Genomic DNA, 20,341 nt, shown 5'->3' on the forward strand with positions numbered 1-20,341 from the left:
CCCCTGCATGGAGCTTTGGGACTGTGGGAATTCATGTCTACGAGCTTCTGGCCCCTATTTCTGGTAGGAGGAGCATAGCATGGGGCATAAATGTGTGGGTTTTGGAGCCAGATTCTCTGGGTTTGAATCCTAGCTCGGCCATTTACTAGTAGTGTGACCTTGGGCAAGTTATTCCGATTCTCTGCCCCTTTCTTATCTGCAAAGGCAAGACAATAACCATGCCTTCTTTATAGAGTTGTTTGAGGAAGTAATTGAGATACGCACAGAAGAATTTTAGCACAATGCACTAAATGTTAGTTGTTATCATTATTTCTAACAACAACACAGGATCATGCCACGAAGAGCCCTGCAGTTCAGTGATGATTATGGTACCCTTATATCCATCTTTCTGATCCACAGAAAGAGTTCAGGTTCTGAGGCCAAACAGACTGGGTTCCAATCTCAGCTCTGCCCCTTCTGGCTGAATCACTCTGGGCAAATTACTTAAACTCCCTGTGAAAGGGGTAAAAAAACACCTTACCTGAAGTGCAGGCTTGTTGGGCGGGTAAAGTAACATGAAAAGCAGCTGACCAAGACCTGTCCATCTGTTTTGATCATGACACTGTCTAGGAGCTCCCCTGCCCTACTATGCTTTACTACACATATACTCTAAATAGCTCTGGGGGCTCCTAGGACATCAGACTTCTCCCACATTTGGTAAAGTTTGACTGGAGTCCAACTCAGTGAGAACTGTTCCCTCTGTTTTGTCTGGAAACCCAGTTGGCCTCATCTTAGCATCTTGCTGGGCAGGTTGGCTGAGGTATGACAAAGGCTATTTTGAGATTGCTGGGAAAACTAAACTGGCTAAGATGGAATAAACTAAGTCAAACACATTTATTATGAGCCAGAGCCTTTTCCTCTAGCTTTGGGCAGTTCTCCATGTTAACTGTTTCCTCTTCCCCTTCCAGGGACCTCCCCAAAGGCTTTTGTCACTGATTGCCACAATCTGTAATGTTTATTCCTCCTAGGATACCAAGCCCCATTATAGTCCCTCTAGAAGGCTTGATTTCCCTTTGTGTGTTGCCCGGGGACCAAGACATTTTGTTTGGCTGTTGAAAGAGTAACCCCAGAAAGTTGAAGGACTTGGGAGCATATGTATCCCTATATATGTGGGTAGAGATGCATTGAAATTGCCCTAGAAGAATACATCTGAAGGCTAATGCAGCTATCTCTTGTTGCGGTCTGGGAGCCACACGCCTGGAGTCAAGTTCCCCGGTAAATGCGACCCGTGTCCCAACCACAGACACCCGAGAATCACCAACACCAAGCAGAAAGATTAGCAAAGGATTTATACAAGTACAAGTATAGAAGCTTACACAAACTGTCCGGACAGGGTCCCACTCGGAGAGAAGTGAGTGAGACCCCGACTAACAGCCGGGCGAGGCTTTTATACCCTTCACAGGGCGGGAAGTCCCCAAGGCGGGAGGGAGCTGTTTAATTTTGAACCAGCCAATCAGGAACCCGGTTCTTCCCGCCCCAAGCAAGCAAGCAAGTTTCTTACAGAAGCCAAAATGTGCTGTTAGCCCTGAAGCTGTTCTTCCGTTTCTTTTGTCACACTCTAAATGTGAGATAACATGTTTTGTTTTGTTTTTTTAATCTGTACTTTCTAATCTTTTCTACAATGAAAAGTATGGCTTTTGCAATAGGGGAAAAATAATTGTTAAAGTGATATTTTTAGATAAAAAATCCATCCAACAGATGTTTATCAAGGCTATATTGTGGACAGCACTGGGCGTGGCACTGGATGAACAAAAGGGATAAGACCGCTGCACTCAGAGAAACTGTAATAACGAGGGAAACCTTCAGTAAACTAATAAATATGTCATGACAAAATGAGGTGCATGCTTTGAAAGAAATGACCTGGGTGCTATGGTTGAGAGTGATGGAACCTGCTTGAGAAAGCAGTTCACTAGGCTCAGATTTTTAGGAGGAAAAGGAGGCTGCAATGCACAGAGTGGGCAGAGGACAGTTCCAGTTCCGGAAGTGCCTGCAGGATGGTCCTGAGACAAGAGCAAGCTTGACACATGGGAAGGAGTGTTTGGAGAGTGGAGGTGAGATTTGGAGGGGAGGGGCCAGTTCATGCAGAGCCCCTAGGCCTTGATAAAGAGTTCTTTGGTCTTTATTCTAAATGCAAGAGGAAGACTGTTAGGAGGCTCTTGAAAGAAAGGAGGCTGGGATGGTGCCCATGGAGATAGAAAGAGGTGTGTGGATTTAGGGTATTTTGAAGACAAAACATGCTGTTGGACTGGAGGTGGGGAATGAGAGAGGGCAGTGACACAGATGGCTTCCCATTTCCTTGCTTGGAATTATCCATCAAAGTGAGACAGACTGTGGGAGGAACAGGTTTGGACTTAAACTTCAGATGACTGGGTTTATTAAAAGAGCAGCATTCAGAGGTGGCTCAGACCTCTGATGTGATAAAGTTCAATGCAAACAAGAGAAACAATTCACCCAGTTGCTTTGGCACAAGTTAACAGCTTTAAAAAGGTTTAGTTCCTTATTTATAGAACTGTTAAGGACTTAAAAGAGTCACGTGTATGCTTGAGTTGTACTTGATTTCATTTTATGGCTGACAATACGTGCTAGAGGGGCAGTTGGTGGCTTGAGGTTTCACAGAGATAACAGGTATAACCCGTGTGAAATAAAAGGCTTATTCTTATGGCAAGACAAGAAAAATTTAAACAAAAATCTCTGCCCTTGGGCCTCCTCTCTCCCCCACTGTGCATTGTGTATCTGCATTGTACATTGACCAGACCTCCCCCATCGGTAGAAATACCTGCTCAGCCATAAAGAGCAAAGTTCTCCCAGCATCAACAAGACAACTCCTTAAAAGACAGCATTCCTTCTTGATCTTGTAAGGGGTCACATGACCCACCACGATGAGGCTTATATCTGGATTATGTAAACTGTCAATAATACGTCATTTGAGGTACCGTCCTCTGTCTCAAAAAACTTATGTAATTGTGCCTTGACTTCTAAGGGGGTGGAACAGTCCTCAGAGCTTTCTGAGATGCTCTTCCCAGGTTATAACCCTCAAATTTGGCTTGAATAAAATTTTCCATTTTTTTCTTAGATTGAATGATTAATTTTTTGTCGACACCCTCATGAAAATCAAAGGTCTACTATAGATATACTAGACAACATATTTTGGACAAATTACTGGAATAATTTCCAATAAAACTTTATGGAAAATATAAAGTGGCTATTAGTTGGTATATAGCCTAAGGATAGACAATAGTTGTCCTTTTTTTTTTTTTTTTTCTGCGGTACGTGGGCCTCTCACTGCTGTGGCCTCTCCCGTTGCGGAGCACAGGCTCCGGACGCGCAGGCTCAGCGGCCATGGCTCACAGGCCCAGCCGCTCCATGGTATGTGGGATCTTCCTGGACCGGGGCACGAATCCTTGTCCCTTGCATCGACAGGCGGACTCTCAACCACTGCGCCACCAGGGAAGCCCAATAGTTGTCCTTTATCTAGCACTTATTATGTGTCACTCATTCTGTTATACACCCATAAATAAAAATCCTGTTTGAGCCCCACGTTATTTACTATCCAATTTACATGTGAGAAAAAAGGCTCAGAAAGGTTAAGTAACTTCCACAGTCACAGAACTAGCATGGGGCAAAGTCTGTATTGGACCCAGGTCTGGGCTGACTAGAAAGCTTGGGCTTCTGTGGAGCAGATGTTGTCTTTGGTTTGCAGAATGGGTTATCTGGGAAGCATAGGCTGAGATGGGATTGGGAACGAGAAAGGTTTATTGGGGAGTGACACCCATGGAAAGGCAAGACTCCAGTGCAGACCTGTCAAAGTCTCTGGAGCCCAGCGTGATCTGTAAGCAAAGACAGAGATGGAGATGGCCAAGCCCTTGTACCACTACTTCAGCTTACCTGTTGGCTGGGGAAGGCACTTAAGAAAAGTGTAATCTCAGCTTGAAAGCTGGGCTGGACCCCAAAGGCTGTCAGTTAACTGTACTCCTTGCATCTGGGCAGGAGTCCATCCTTAAATGGGGATCTGAACACTGCATCTCCTTGTTTGCCACATGCTCTAAAAATTACCAGTGCTCCTTCATCCAAGAAAAGGCAGTGTATTAGTCATCCATTGCTGTGTAACAAATTGCCCCCAAATGTAGTCGCTTAAAACAGCAAATATTCATTATCTCATAGTTTCTGTGGGTCAGGAATCCAGGCCCAATTTGTCTGGGAGCCTCTGGCTGAAGGTCTCTCAAGAGGTTGTAGTCAAGCTGCACTGGGGCCACGGTCTCATCTGAAGGCTCCACTGGAGAGGGAATATGCCTCAAAGCTCACTTGTGTGGTGGTTGACAGGCCTTCATCCCTCATCCCAGGGACCTCTCCTCAGGACTACCTCATTACGTGGCAGCTGACTTCCCCCAGGGACAGTGAGAAAGAGGACCCAAGGTGGAAGTCATGGCCCTTTATAATCGAATCTTGGAAGTGACATCTTATCACTCCTGCCACATTCTATCAGGAGGCAGGGACCATTGGCAGCCATTGCAGAGGCTTCCTCCCATAGGCAGGTGCATATTCAAATAAACAACACTGATGACAATAATAATTTTAGCCACCATGTGTTGACCATTTGCTATGAATCAGGTGTGGGATTTGGCCCTGAATACATCATCTCACCACGACGCCTTCATTCACACAAGATTCATCAGGTATCAGGCCCTGTGAGCTGTTGAGAACAGAATGATACATGAAGTGCACTTCCTGCTCTTGAGGTGCTCATGTCCAGGGATACAATTTGACAGAGGAGGAAAAGAGAGGTCACACAGTTAGTGGGTAAGTGGCTGAGCCAGGAGGGCAAAACTGGTTAGTGTGACTTCAAGGCCAGTAATTTTTATGAAGACAGCCTACTCCAGAAAACATTGCTAGTCTAAGAACAATTGGGAGGAAGGAACAAGTCATAAAGGATATATGCAATATCCTTCCATTTGTATGAAGTTCAAATACAGGGGCTTGCGGCTTCCCTGGTGGCACAGTGGTTGAGAATCTGCCTGCTAATGTGGGGGACACGGGTTCAGGCCCTGGTCTGGGAGGATACCACATGCTGCGGATCAACTAGGCCCTTGAGCCACAACTACTGAGCCTGCGCGTCTGGAGCCTGTGCTCCGCAATAAGAGAGGCCGCGATAGTGAGAGGCCCGCGCACCACGGTGAAGAGTAGCCCCCGCTTGCCACAACTAGAGAAAGCCCTCGCACAGAAATGAAGACCCAACACAGCCAAAAAATAAAAATAAATTAATTAATTAATTAAACAAAAAAAACGGGCGTGCTTAGCAGTGCACAAATAGTCATAACCCCAAAGAGAAAAGCATGGAAATGATTTGCACAGGTTAGGATAGTGACCATCTCTGGAGGAGGAGGGGAATATGATTTGGGATGGGGGCCTCACAAGGCCGAGTGCCCTTTTAGACCTGGTTGGTTGTTATATGGGTGTCCAGGTTATAATGATGCATTAAACTGTACATGTGTTTTTATTTACTCCTCTGTATATATCAGATATCTCACAATAAATAAAATGACAATAAAAAACCAACTGCATAAGGTCTTTTTGCCTTTGGCACTCATAGATTCACAGCCTGGCTCACCCCTATGTTCTTAACATGTGTTACACCCAAAATAAATTCTGAGGAGGACAAGCGCTTGGTGAGATCATCTTGCAATTTGATGCAGCAAGTCTGAGCAAGTGGGGTTTTCCTATTCCAGAAAGGGTTGCTGGAGACGATTCCCATTATAACAATGGCCACTTAGATCAGTACAAAGCAAAGAGCAACTTTGTAGAAAAGTGCCAGGGAAAGCTCACTCCCTGGGTACCTCAGATTAATTAGGCTTTAATTTATTCCCTTTTAGAATCTGTCCAAAAGGCAGAGGGGTCGTTTAGGGTGGGTTCTATGTGAGGCTGTGAAGCCAGACCAGCTGGAAATACTTGAGAGGGATTTGGAAGCCAGTCTCTGTCCATCGGTAGGGATAGGGGCCTGGGGGTCAGGAGCTGGGAGATGTCCTATCTCTTTGGGGGATTTGGAGCTCCTTCTAACCAGTCCCACCTTAGTCAGTTGGAGATTTGCTCTCTGAATTACCAGCCCTCTAGATGTCCTGTGCTCATGACAGCATCCTTCCACCATCAATTTCAGAGGAGGTAGCCTTGTCAGGTAAAGTACTGGACGCCTGTTAAATCTGAATATCAGATAAACAATGAATAACTGTTTAGTATAAGCATGCCCCAAGTATTGCATGGGACATACTTACACTAAAAAAATTATTCATTGCTTATCTGAAATTCAAACCCAACTATTCAACTGAGCATCCTCTATTTTTATTTGTGTATTTATTTGGCAACCCTAGGGGAGAGATACCCAGCATCTAGCAAAGGAAAGGACAGCTGGATGCAGGCAAAATGCTCCTGGGCTCTGTGCAGCCAGCAGTGCCTACACTTGCTTGATCTGCTCACATTTCTCTCCCTTTTGCCAGCCCTTGGGGCTTTCTACCCAGTGTGCAGGATGCACACCTGCTTTGCACTGGATATTTGATAATATTAAGGAATTATTGTTAATTATGAAGTATAATAATGACATTTGGGTTTTTTTCATTTTGTTTTTTACCTTTTTTTTGGCCACACAGTGTGGCATACAGGATCTTAGTTCCCTGACCAGGGATCAAACCCATGCCCCCCTGCAGTGGAAGCACAGAGTCTTAACCACTGTACCACCAGGGAAGTCCTGACATTATGTATTTTCAAGGAGCTCTTATCTCTTAGAAATGTATAGTAAAATATTTATAGATTAAGCAATATCTGACATTTGCTTCAAATTAATATGAGGAGGGAACGTATGTTGTCCAAAAAAAAAAAAAAAGGCAGCTCATGGTTGCCTGAGAATGGCAGCAGAGGGAGGGATGGACTGCAAATGGGCACAAGAAAATTTGGGGGACGATAGAAATGTTTTGTGTTTTGATTATGGCAGTGGTTTCAAGGATGTATACATCTGTTAAATCTCATCAAATTCTACACCAAAATGGATGCAATTTATTGTACATAAATTTTACTTTAATAAAGGTATAATCTCAATAAAGGCATACCTCAATAAAAGTACTAGTTGAAAAGCTAAAATATGGAGGGGACATGGCTGGGGGTATGGATGAGACAGGGTTGGTCATGGGTTCCTGGTTTGGGGTTGGCGATGCTTACACATAGGGTTCATTACACTGACCATCTGCTCTTTGAACTATGTTCAGAATTCTCCATAATAAAAAGGTTTTCAAAACATAATAAGGGGGCTTCCCTGGTGGTGCAGTGGTTGAGAGTCCGCCTGCCGATGCAGGGGACACGGGTTCGTGCCCCGGTCCGGGAGGATCCCACATGCCACAGAGCGGCTGGGCCCATGAGCCATGGCCACTGAGCCTGCATGTCCGGAGCCTGTGCTCCGCAACGGGAGAGGCCACAGCAGTGAGAGGCCCACATACCGTAAAAAAAAAAAAAAAAGATAATAAGGAAAAAAGAAGAAGAAAACTCCAAATTAGATGTTTTGGGATTTCTCAATAAGAGACAGCTGCTAAAAAAAAATTAGATTTGATTCAAATAACTGCAAATGACTGAAAGATAATTATTATCTGGAAAAATGCTATACTTAGATCTCCTCTGACTGCAAATTCTCACTGCACATTAATGAAAACAAAAAATGAGAATCCAAAAGAGTGGGAATGCAAAATAATACAGCCACTTTGGAAGACAGTCTGGCAGTTTCTTAAAAACTAAACATAGACTTACCATATGATCCAGCAATCATATTTCTTGGTATTAACCCAAATGCGTTGGAAACGTATGTCTACACACAAACCTGTACACAAATGTTTATAGAAGCTTTATTCATAACTGTCAAAACTTGGAACCAAGCAAGATGTGCTTCAATAGGTGGGTGGATAAACGAATCATGGTACATCCATACAATGTAATATTATTCAATGATAAAAAGAAATAAGCCACTTGGGGGCAGGGGTGGGGGAAATATTGGTCAAAGAGTACAAACTTCCAGTTATAAGATTAACAAGTTTGGGGATCTGAGATACAACGTGGTGATTATGGCTAATAATACTGTTTCATTTACTTGAAAGTTGCTAAGAGAATAAATCTTAAATGTTCTCACCACAAAAAAAAAGGGAGGCAGGAGGGAGGAAGGAAGGAAGAGAGAAAGCAAACAAGCAAGCCACCAGCCAGGAAAAGCCATGGAAGAACTATAAATGCATATTTCTAAGTGAAAGAAGCCAATCTGAAAAGATTACATACTGTATGATTCTAAATATATGATGTTCTGGAAAAGGCAAAACTACAGAGACAGTAAAAAGATCAGTGTTGTCAGGGGTTGGGAACAGGGGACGAATGAGTGAGTGGAACACAGGGGATTTTTAGGGCAGTGAATCTATTGTCTGGTACTGTACATGACGTTATGCATTTGTCAAAACACATAGAACTGTATGACACAAAGAGTGAGGCTTAATGTCAACTAGGGCCCTTAGTTAATAATAATTCATCATTATTGGTTCATTAATTGTAACAGGTATAACACACTAATGCCAGATGTTAATAACATGGGAAAGTGTATACTTGGGGAGAGGGGGTATATGGGAACTCTTTGTACTTTCCGCCCAATTTTTCTATAAACCTAAAACTGCTCTAAAAAATGTCCAGTAATTTTTTTAAAGATAAGGAAAATAGAAGAAAAAATCCAGATAAGATGTTTTGGAATTTTTCAAAAAATAAAATTTTTTGGAATTAAAAAAAAATCATTGGAATTAGGTTTGGTTGAGATAACTACAAACACCTGGAAGAAAATGATTACCATCTAGAAGGATTGTACACACAGATTTTCTCTACAAATGTGCCCTTTGGTCTCTCTTTGTTTAGCCCAGCGGCATCTTGCCTATAACTGTCCGGTGTTTGCACCATTGTTCTCTGGTTCAGAAGGGTGACTCCTGTTCACAAAGGGTGAAAGAGCAGGGTATGCAGGGAGGCCTTCCAGAAATTTGACAAGAGTGAGGGGGACTTTGAAATATTAATCCAGCCACACTTACAAATCCTGCTGACAAGGCTGGGAAGTTGGGATACTGAGCTGCTTATAAGCCTTCTCTCAGCAGGGGTGGCCTCCTTTAGCTGTTGGGAACCAGCCTCCAGCCTCGTGTCCGGGAGGACACACCCAGTTCTGACTAAATGAGAACATGAAAGGTTCTGACTGGATTCTGCTGGCTGGGAATGGAGCCACCTGTCTGGAGGGAGAACAGGTCATGCCTAACTCAAGGGTGCTCCCAAGTGGCTGTGGACCAGCAATGGTCCCCTGCAGAGAAGCAAGAAATGTGAGCCCAACTCTAAGTATCAGGACATGGAGAAGCCTGGGATACAGAATCCTTGACTGCAACTTCCACTAGTGGGCTGGATATGTGAGCATCACAGGGTAAACCAGAAGTTCAGAACAACTCCTGATGATAACTAATATTTATTCAGCACTTACTCTGTACAGGCATTGGGCTACGTGTTTATGTGAAATACCGCATATAATCTTCACAACCATCACAAAGCAGTTACTATTTGCATCTCCATTTTAAGAGATTAAGTAACTTGCCCAGGTCACAAAACTATTACGTGGTAGAGCTGGGATTTGACTCTGCCTGCTGGACCTTCCAGCCTATCCTCGTAAACGCTGTCCTAGTGAGGAGGAGGGCAAAGAGATTAGAAAGAGGGAGTGTTCTTTAAATGGCTACAATGGCTTTGAGTCATTACTGCTTGATGAGGCCTATAGATGGGTCTAGTGATAATACAAGAACCTGAAAGTGGGGGTGAGGGGGTGGGCAGGGGGTCGAGGATGGCGAACAGCTGTGATGAGTGCCCTCTTGCTGGATGAAAGCTTTTCAAGAGCAAAAGTGTGGTCTCTGTAGCCCCAGTGCCTAGCATGGTGATAGGCACATAGTAGGTGCTCAATAAAGGTCTGCTGAATGAATGCAAGAAAGAATTTTTTTGGCCATCGGAGCCATTTACATGGAACTATCCCATAGGGCCCTAATAAATACCTGATTGCCTGCTGGTGATATTTTTTATTATGATAAAATATAGATAGCATAAAATTGACAATTTTAACCTTTTTTTTTCCCAGAAGAAAGTAACCTGGCCTTTTAATGTTATCTTCAGAGCTGTCATAGGGCATCATGCAATATCCCAACTGGAGAGTGGAATTTTGAAATTTGGTATTGCTCATGGTTACAGTCCAATCAGAAACCTCATATATATGCCCCTGCATTGCTGTCTGTGCTGTAGTGGGATTGAGGATGGACAGAAGTGGAAGGGGCTACATCAGTCTGGTGCTGAGCTAGGTGAGACTGAGCAACTTTCAAGTGTAAACGAAGAGCATCATTCATGAAGGTGACTGATGTCACAGCTCCGGTACTTGGGATCACAGCCTACAGTAAAGTGGTGATGATACTGTAACCACCTTAAAGGGGCTGTGCCGTTTTAACCATTTTTAAGAGTACAGTTCAGTGGCATTGTGTGTATTTACATTATTGTGCATGTTGACGATTTTTAAATGATACACAGATTAACAAAGCAATAATCCCTTTCCTTTCTAAACTAGTCTATATTAGTGTTGGTCAGGATGGCATAGGTTATGCTGTAGTAACAAAAAACTCCAAAATCTCAGTAGCTTGAAAAAAATAAAGGTTTATTTTAGCTCACGCTACATGTCCATTGCAGGACAGCTGGGAACCAGGTTGATGGGAGAGACGCTATCTGGAGTATTGCTGGTTGCTACGGCACAGAGAAAAAAGTGGCATATCTTGTACTGGCTCTTAAAATATCTGTTCACACGTAATTGGTCAAAGCAGGTCCCATAACCACCCCTAACTTAAGAGGATGTGGAAGTACAGTCTTATCATGTGTCTGGAAAGAAAGAAGCAGAGTATTTGTGAAGAGCCCTGTGAATGCTACAAGTCTCTTTCAGTTACAAATGGCAAATCATATTTTTTTTTTTTTTTTTTTTTTTTTTTTCCTTGCGTTATGCGGGCCTCTCACTGTTGTGGCCTCTCCCATTTGCGGAGCACAGGCTCCGGACGCGCAGGCTCAGCGGCCATGGCTCACGGGCCCAGCCGCTCCACGGCATGTGGGATCTTCCCGAAACGGGGCACGAACCCGCGTCTCCTGCATCGGCAGGCGGACTCTCAAGCACTGCGCCACCAGGGAAGCCCGGCAAATCATATTTGAATCGGCCAGAGCAGTAAGGGGAATTTGCTGACTTACCTGAGTCTAGGGGTCGTTTGGCTTCAGACACAGTTGGATCTAGGTACTCAGAGTCGTCTTCAGTGATCCAGCTCCCTTTTGTTTGGGCTTCATTCTCAACTAGTGTCTCCCTAGTCATGATAAAAATAGCAACCAGCAGTTTCTTATTATCCACCAACTCTGAAAGGAAGAGTCTCTTCCCATTATTTCCTATGAAACTCCCTGGAATGATTTTCTGGTCCTCCATTCTCTGGGCCCCCTCCAGTCTTGTGGATACTAAGGGCATAGGAGGGAGAGAGGAGGGGGGAAGAGGAGACAGGCTGACGGTGGGGGGCAGACCTGCCAGGACTGGAGGATCTGGGGTGGCATGGAGGGCATCTCCCCCACCCACTTGGCCCCAGGAAGCCTGTTGGGCTTCCGGGTCTGGTCCCCTCCCTGCCTTCTGGGGCCCCCTCTGTCCGTATGGCTACTAGGGGCATAGGAGGGAGGGGAGGGGAAGAAAAAGACATGCCAATGGGGAGGGGCCCTCTGGGATCCGGGGATCAGGGGGGAACGTGCCTAGCATTTCCCCCACCCATTCGGGCCCAGTGAGCCTGCTGGGGTCCTGGACCTGGTCCTCTGACCTCCAAGGCCAGAGGCACTCCTGGGCCCCTCCTGCTGAGTTAAGCCCAAGCCCCACCCCCCAGCCAAGGCCTTTTCCAGCTTCTTTTTTTTTTTCGTCTCCTCTTTTTTACTACAGTGGTTCTGTTTTACCTTCTGGTTGCTATTTCATCTATATTTTTACTTTTTTATTCTTTCTAACATATCTGTTAATTTTCTAATCTTATTTTATTTTTTACTCTTTGTTACAGTTCTGCTCCTTTTATTCTTTTCTGTTTTTTGCTGCCCCACACGGCTTGTGGGACTTTGGTTCACAAGCCAGCGGTCGGGCCAGAACTCATGCGGTGGGAGCTCCAAGTCCAAACCACTGGACTAACAGAGAGCCTCAGACCCCAGGGAATATTCATCAGAGTGAGGTCTCCAGGAGGGCCTCATCTTGGCACCAAGACCCAGCTCTACCCAATAGCCTACAAATTCCAGTGCTGGAAGCCTCAGGCCAAACAACCAGTAAGACAAGAACACAATCCCACCCATCAAAAAAAAAAAATGAGGGTTTCCCTGGTGGGGCAGTGGTTGAGAGTCCGCCTGCCAATGCAGGGTACATGGGTTCGTGCCCCGGTCCGGGAAGATCCCACATACTGTGGAGCTGCTGGGCCCATGAGCCATGGCTGCTGGGCCTGCACATCCGGAGCCTGTGCTCTGCAGCGGGAGAGGCCACAACAGTGAGAGGCCCGTGTACTGCAAAAAAAAAAAAAATGAGATGACAAAAAAATATGTCACAGATGAAGGAGCAAGGTAAAAACCTAAAAGACCAAATAAATAAAGAGGAAAAAGGCAACCTATCTGAAAAAGAATTCAGAGTAATGATAGTAAAGATGATCCAGAATCTCGGAAATAGAATGGAGGAACAGATTGAGAAAATACAAGAAACGTTTAACAAAGATCTAGAGGAACTAATGAACAAACAAACAGAGATAAACAACGCAATAACTGAAATGAAAAACACACTAGAAGGAATCAATAACAGAATAACTGAGGCAGAAGAACGAATAAGTGAGCTGGAAGAAAGAATGGTGGAAATAACTGCCAAGGAGCAGAATAAAGAAAAAAGAATGAAAAGAATTGAAGACAATCTCAGAGACCTCTGGGACAACACTAAACATGCCAACATTCGAATTATAGGGGTCCCAGAAGAAGAGAGAAAGAAAGGGTCTGAGAAAATATTTGAAGAGACTATAGTGGAAAACTTGCCTAACATGGGAAAGGAAATAGGCACCCAAGTCCAGGAAGCACAGAGAATCCCATACAGGATAAACCCTAGAAGAAACACACCAAGACACATATTAACAAAACTAACAAAAACTAAATTCAAAGAAAAAATATGAAAAGCAAAGGGAAAAGCAAAAATAACATACAAAGGAATCCCCATAAGGTTATCAGCTGATTTTTCAGCAGAAACTCTGCAGGTCAGAAGGGAGTGGCATGATACATTTAAAGTGATGAAAGAAAAAAACTTACAACCAAGATTACCCAGCAAGGATCTCATTCACATTCAAGGGAGAAATCAAAAGCTTTATAGACAAGCAAAAGCTAAGAGAATTCAGCACCACCAAACAGGCTTTACAACAAATGCTAAAGAAAATTCTCTAGGCGGGAAACACAAGAGAAGAAAAAGACCCACAAAAACAAACCCAAAACAAGAAAATGGTAATAGGAACATACATACTGATAATGACCTTGAATGTAAACGGAATAAATGCTCCAAACAAAAGACACAGGCTGACTGAATGAATACAAAAACAAGACCCATATATATGCTGTCTACAAGAGACCCACTTCAGACCTAGGGACACATACAGACTGAAAGTGAAGGCATGGAAAAAGATATTCCATGCAAATGGAAATCAAAAGAAAACTGGAGTAGCAATACTCGTATCAGATAAAATAAACTTTAAAATAAAGACTGTTACAAGAAATAAGGAAGGACAATACACAATGATCAAGGGATCAATCCAAGAAGAAGATATAACAATAATAAATATTTATGCACCCAACATAGGAGCACCTCAATACATAAGGCAATGCTAACAACAATGAAAGGGGAAATTGACAGTAACACAATAATAGTAGGGGAATTTAGCACCCCACTTACACCAATGGACAGATCATCCAAACAGAAAATAAATAAGGAAACACAAGCTTTAAATGACACAATAGACTAGATAGATTTAGTTGATATTTATAGGACATTCCACCCAGAAGTGGCAGAATACACTCTCTTCTCAAGTGCACATGGAACATTCTCCAGGATAGATCACATCTTGGGTCACAAATCAAGCCTTGGAAAATTTAAGAAAATTGCAATCGTATCTAGCATCTTTTCTGACCACAACACTATGAGACTGGAAATCAATTACAGGAAAAAAAAACTGTAAAAAGCACAAATACATGGAGACCAAACAGTGTGCTACTAAATAACCAAGAGATCACTGAGGAAATCAAAAATGAAATAAAAAAATACATAGAAACAAATGACAACAAAAACACAATGACCCAAAACCTATGAGACGCAGCAAAAACCGTTCTAAGAGGGAAGTTTATAGCAATTCAATCTCACCTCAAGAAATGAAAAATCTCAAATAAACAATCTATCCTTATACCTAAAGCAACTAGAGAAAGAAGAACAAAGAAAACCCAGAGTCAGTAGAAGGAAAGAAATCATAAGGATCAGAACAAAAATAAATGAAATAGAAACAAAGAAAACAATAGCAAAGATCACTAAAGCTAAAAGTTGGTTCTTTGAGAAGATAAAGAAAATTGATAAACCTTTAGCCAGACTCATCAAGAAAAAATGGGAGAGGATGCAATTCAATGAAATTAGAAATTAGAATTAGAAATGAAGAAGGAGAAATCATAACTGACACCACAGAAATACAAAGGATTATAAGAAACTACTACCAAAAACTATATGCCAATAAAATGGAGACCCACAAAGAAATGGACAAATTCTTGGAAAGGTACAATTTTCCAAGACTGAACCAGGAAGAATTAGAAAATATAAACAGACCTATCACAAGCACTGTAATTGAAACTGTAATTAATATTCTTCCAACAAACAAAAGTCCAGGACCAGATGGCTTCACAGGAGAATTCTATCAAACATTTAGAGAAGAACTAACACCTATCTTTCTCAAACTCTTCCAAAAAATTACAGAGGAAGGAACACTCCCAAATTCATTCTACAAGGCCACCATCACTCTGATACCAAAACCAGAAAAAGATATCACAAAAAAAGAAAATTACAGACCAATATCGCTGATGAACATAGATGCAAAAATCCTGAACAAAATACTAGCAAACAGAATCCAACAGCACATTGAAAGGGTCATACACCATGATCAAGTAGCATTTATCCCAGGGATGCAAGGATTCTTCAATATATGCAAATAAATCAATGTGACACACCACAATAACAAATTAAGGAATAAAAACCATATGATCATCTAATAGATGCAGAAAAAGCTTTAGACAAAATTCAATACTGATTTATGATAAAAACTCTCCAGAAAATAGGCATAGAGGGAACCTACCTCAGCATAATAAAGACCATATATGACAAAACCACAGCAAACATAGTACTCAATGGTGAAATACTGAAAGCATTTCCACTAAGATCAGGAACAAGACAAGGATGTCCACTCTCACCACTCTTATTCAACATAGTTTTTGGAAGTCCCAGCCGCAGAAACCAGAGAAGAAAAAGCAATAAGAGGAATACAAATTGGAAAAGAAGAAGTAAAGCTGTCACTGTTTGCCAATGACATGATACTGTACATAGAAAATCCTAAAGATGCCACCAGAAAACTACTAGAACTAATCAATGAATTTGGTAAGGTTGCAGGATACAAATTTAATGCACAGAAATCTCTTGCATTCCTATACATTAACAATGAAAAATCAGAATGAGAAATTAAGGAAACACTCCCATTTACCATTGCAACAAAAAAATAAAATACTTAGGAATAAACCTGCCCCCTGCCTAAGGAGGCGAAAAACTTGTACTCAGAAAACTATAAAGCACTGATGAAAGAAATCAAAGATGACATAAACAGGTAGAGAAATATACCATGTTCTTGGATTGGAAGAATCAATATTGTGAAAATGACAATACTACCCAAAGCAATCTACAGATTCAGTGCAATCCCTATCAAACTACCAATGGCATTTTTCACAGAATTAGAACAAAAATTTTATAATTCATATGGAAACACAAAAGACCCCGAATAGCCAAAGCAATATGGAGAAAGAAAACTGGAGCTGGAGGAATCAGGCTCCCTGACTTCAAACTATACTACAGTAATCAAGACAGTATAGTACTGGCACAAAAACAGAAATATAGATCAATGGTACAGGATAGAAAGCCCAGAGATAAACCCATGCACATATGGTCACCTAATTTATGACAAAGTAGGCAAGAACATACAATGGAGATAAGACAGTCTCTTCAGTAAGTGGTGCTGGGAAAACTGGACAGCTATATATAAAAGAATGAAACTAGAACACTACCTAACACCATACACAAAAATAAACTCCGGATAGATTAAAGACCTAAATATAAGACTGGACACTATAAAACTCTTAGAGGAAAACATAGGAAAAACACACTTTGACATAAACCCCAGCAAGATCTTTTCTGACCCACCTTCCAGAGTAATGGGAATACAAACAAAAATAAACAAATGTGACCTAATTAAACTTAAAAGTTTTTGCAAAGCAAAGGAATCCATAAAGAAGATGAAAAGACAACCCTCAGAATGGGAGAAAATATTTACAAATGAAGCAACAGACAAAGGATTAATCTCCAAAATATACAAATAGCTCATGGAGCTCAATATCAAAAAAACAAACACAAAAATGGGCAGGAGACCTAAATAGATATTTCACCAAAGAATACATACAGATGGCCAAGAGACACATGAAAAGATGCTCAACATCACTAATTATTAGAGAAAAGCAAATCAAAGCTACAATGAGGTATCACCTCACACCAGTCAGAATGGCCATCATCAAAAAATCTACAAACAATAAATGCTGGAGAGGGTGTGGAGAAAAGGGAACCCTCTTGCACTGTTGGTGGGAATGTAAATTGATACAGCACTATGGAGAACAGTATGGATGTTCCTTAAAAAACTAAAAATAGAACTACCATACGACCAAGCAATCCCACTACCGGGCATATACCCTGAGAAAACCATAATTCAAAAGAACACATGTACTCCAATGTTCATTGCATCACTATTTACAATAGCCAGGACATGGAAACAACCTAAATGTCCAAAAATAGATGAATGTATAAAGAAGATGTGGTACATATATACAATGGAATATTACTCAGCCATAAAAAGGAATGAAATTGGGTCATTTGTAGAGACGTAGATGGACCTAGAGTCTGTCAAACAGAGTGAAGTAAGTCAGAAAGAGAAAAACAAATATCATATATTAACACATACATGTGGAATCTAGAAAAATGGTACAGATGAACCTATTTGTAGGGCAGGAATAGAGACATAGATGTAGAGAACATGGTGGGGAAGGGGAGGGTGCAACAAATTGGGAGATTAGGTTTGACATAAATACACTACCATGTGTAAAATAGATAGCTAGTGGGAACCTGCTGTATAGCACAGGGAACTCAGCTTGGTGCTCTGTGACGACCTAGATGGGTGGGATGCGGGGGTGGGAGGGAGGTCCATAAGGGAGGGGATATAGTTATACATACAGCTGATTCACTTTGTTGTACAGCAGAAACTAACAGAACATTATAAAGCAATTTTACTCCAACAGAAGAACAAAAGGGTTAAAGGGGAACTAAAGGGTAGTTTACTTCTCTAAGACATCCACAACTTATCCAGGGACAGAATGAGAACATTTTCTACGCCATTGCCTCTGACCTTACTCTCTCTTCTGGTTTTCCTTCTTTTGATCCTGGATTATATTGTTTTTCTGTGTGTGTGTGTGTGTGTGTGTGTGTGTGTGCGCGCGCGCGTGCACACGCACATGTGCGTGTGTCTACAAATACCCATGCGCATCCATGTATATGATGACATGCTCCACTATATTTACATATGTGTATATCTTTTGACTGTTGATCTCCCTACTACCTGTTGATCTATCCATGTTTCTAACTAAAAGGTTATTAGAACACTCAATTCTGCTAATCAGAGTTATTATCATATTGGTTAAAAACCTGAGCTCTGTCAGCAGAGAGAACTGGGCTCCAATCTGCTATGCCATTTACTAACTCTTTGGCATATTTTAACTTATTCAATCTCTCTGAGACTTAATTTCCTAATCTGTGAAATAGGGATAATAATACCTACTTCCCAGGGTCACAGAAATGATTAAATGACATAGGTGAAGTGTTTAGTATAGTACATGGCACATAGAAAAAGCTATCATATACTGAGAATTCATTTTCAATAATAATAATCATGATAATATAGCAGAAAATTCGAAGCCATAAAACCATTCATAATATTATAGATTAAAAAGTCAGATTGTCAAAATAGCATTTACAACATGATCTCATTTTTATTAAAATACACACACACACACACACACAAAACTGGAAGGATATACACCAGAGTTTACCGATGATAGTGTGGGTCGAACTACAGGTGATTTTTAAAATATTTTACTTTGCACATATGCAGTTGGCTGTATATTATTCTGCCAATCTGTAATTCCTCTCGTTTGTACAATATATAGCAACTCTTATGGAATTATAAAAAGAAACAAAAAAAACGTGTCACTATAAAAGAAAGAGAAACAGTGAGTGATTTTTCTGGAAGATCTAGCAAAGCTTCATGACCAGATGCCATGGGATGGATAAGGCACCAGCCTATCTTGGCAGGCTTCAGTTGTCCTATTTTTTTTGTTTTGTTTTGTTTTTTGTTTGTTTTTTCACTCTCTCAGTCTGTCTTTGATGAATACAAGCACCGCTCCCAGGGAAATCCTACCCCACAGACTCAAGGCTATCCTGGACATCAAGGAGCCTGGAGAAGTTTGTCGCTTATCTGGATGTGGGCACAGCTTGCCACTAAATTCTTCTCTTTGCAGCTACTCTTAAGGATCTGTGATAATAGAAAGGAGCAGTGATAGAAAACATGAGATCCTCCAAACCACTGGTGACTGAACCCAGGGTGTCCATCTGCAGGTGGTTAGTTTTTGTTTTTTGAACCAGCAAATGTACTGCTCTGACAATTCGAAAGAGCTTGTATCCCGCAAGAGAGTGGCTGATGAGAGAGGAAACCAGGCTGGGGACTTTGGGCGAAGGTAAGGGTCTAATTCATACAGGAGATCAGTAATTTGAATAATGAATACGTGACTTCCCTGACTCTACACAGCCATTTGAGTTCACACAGACGAATGGCCATGATGTAATTAGGCTCTGGGTGAGGAAGATTAGTATAAACTTAAGTCTCTCTTCACTTCCCATAGGTCTGGTACTCCAGACACTAGTTGTCTGGGAGTCTAGAGTGTGGGAGAAAGAAGTAGGATCATTTCGTCAGCTGGTAAAAGTGTTCATCTGTGAGGCTGCTCCTCACACATGGTTGATTTAGTATGTTTTACATTTTGGAGACTTTTATGGTAGTTACATATGTGCCCTTGTGCCTGAGACCTGATGGTACATCAACAACTAGCTATGTGGGTTGTGAAAGAAGCTGGGAATTGGTGTGACCAGGACTTGGCAAACTGGTATAGCCTCAAGTGCGGTTCCTAAAGGCTCTGAGTCTGCAGACCTGAGAAAGGTGGTGGGTGGCAACTGGGTCTACACCTAACATTTGCTGGGCCCAAGTAAGAATATTAAATAGATTCATGCACCATATGTCTAAATAATTAAGAGTTTAGAATCAAACTAATAAACGGTTAAATAAAATAAATTCTAACTCTCTAACACATACAGCTTCATCACAACAAAACAAACATGCTTTCATAACAACAAAATTTTCTTTTAAAAATCCATAAAGTTGTGGCTTTTAACATGACTTAAAGCCAGCAAAATAGCAAAGATAACTGAATATAATTATTACTGCAGTGAATATTAATTTCAATTTCCTTGTTTGTTTTTTTTCCTTCTGGTGGTTCATCAATATATATAATATATACTACTTGTTTTCCATGACTTTTGGAATGTTACCTTTATAATAATAAAGAAAAAGAAATAATACTTTTGATTATATTCTGTAATACAATCTAAGTAAATTGAGTACCTAAGTAAAATTTACTTCTAAGTATGTTGTATATGATTTCTCCTCTTACTTTAAAACACATTAGATTAATAATCTCATTTTGAGTCCTCCATTCTATATAGTGATCATCTGATGCTTTTTTTTTTTTTTTTTTTTTTTTTCGGTACGCGGGCCCCTCT

Source organism: Lipotes vexillifer, unplaced genomic scaffold (genome assembly GCF_000442215.2).
Source record: "Lipotes vexillifer unplaced genomic scaffold, Lipotes_vexillifer_v1.1 scaffold333, whole genome shotgun sequence".
Taxonomy (NCBI): domain Eukaryota; kingdom Metazoa; phylum Chordata; class Mammalia; order Artiodactyla; family Lipotidae; genus Lipotes; species Lipotes vexillifer.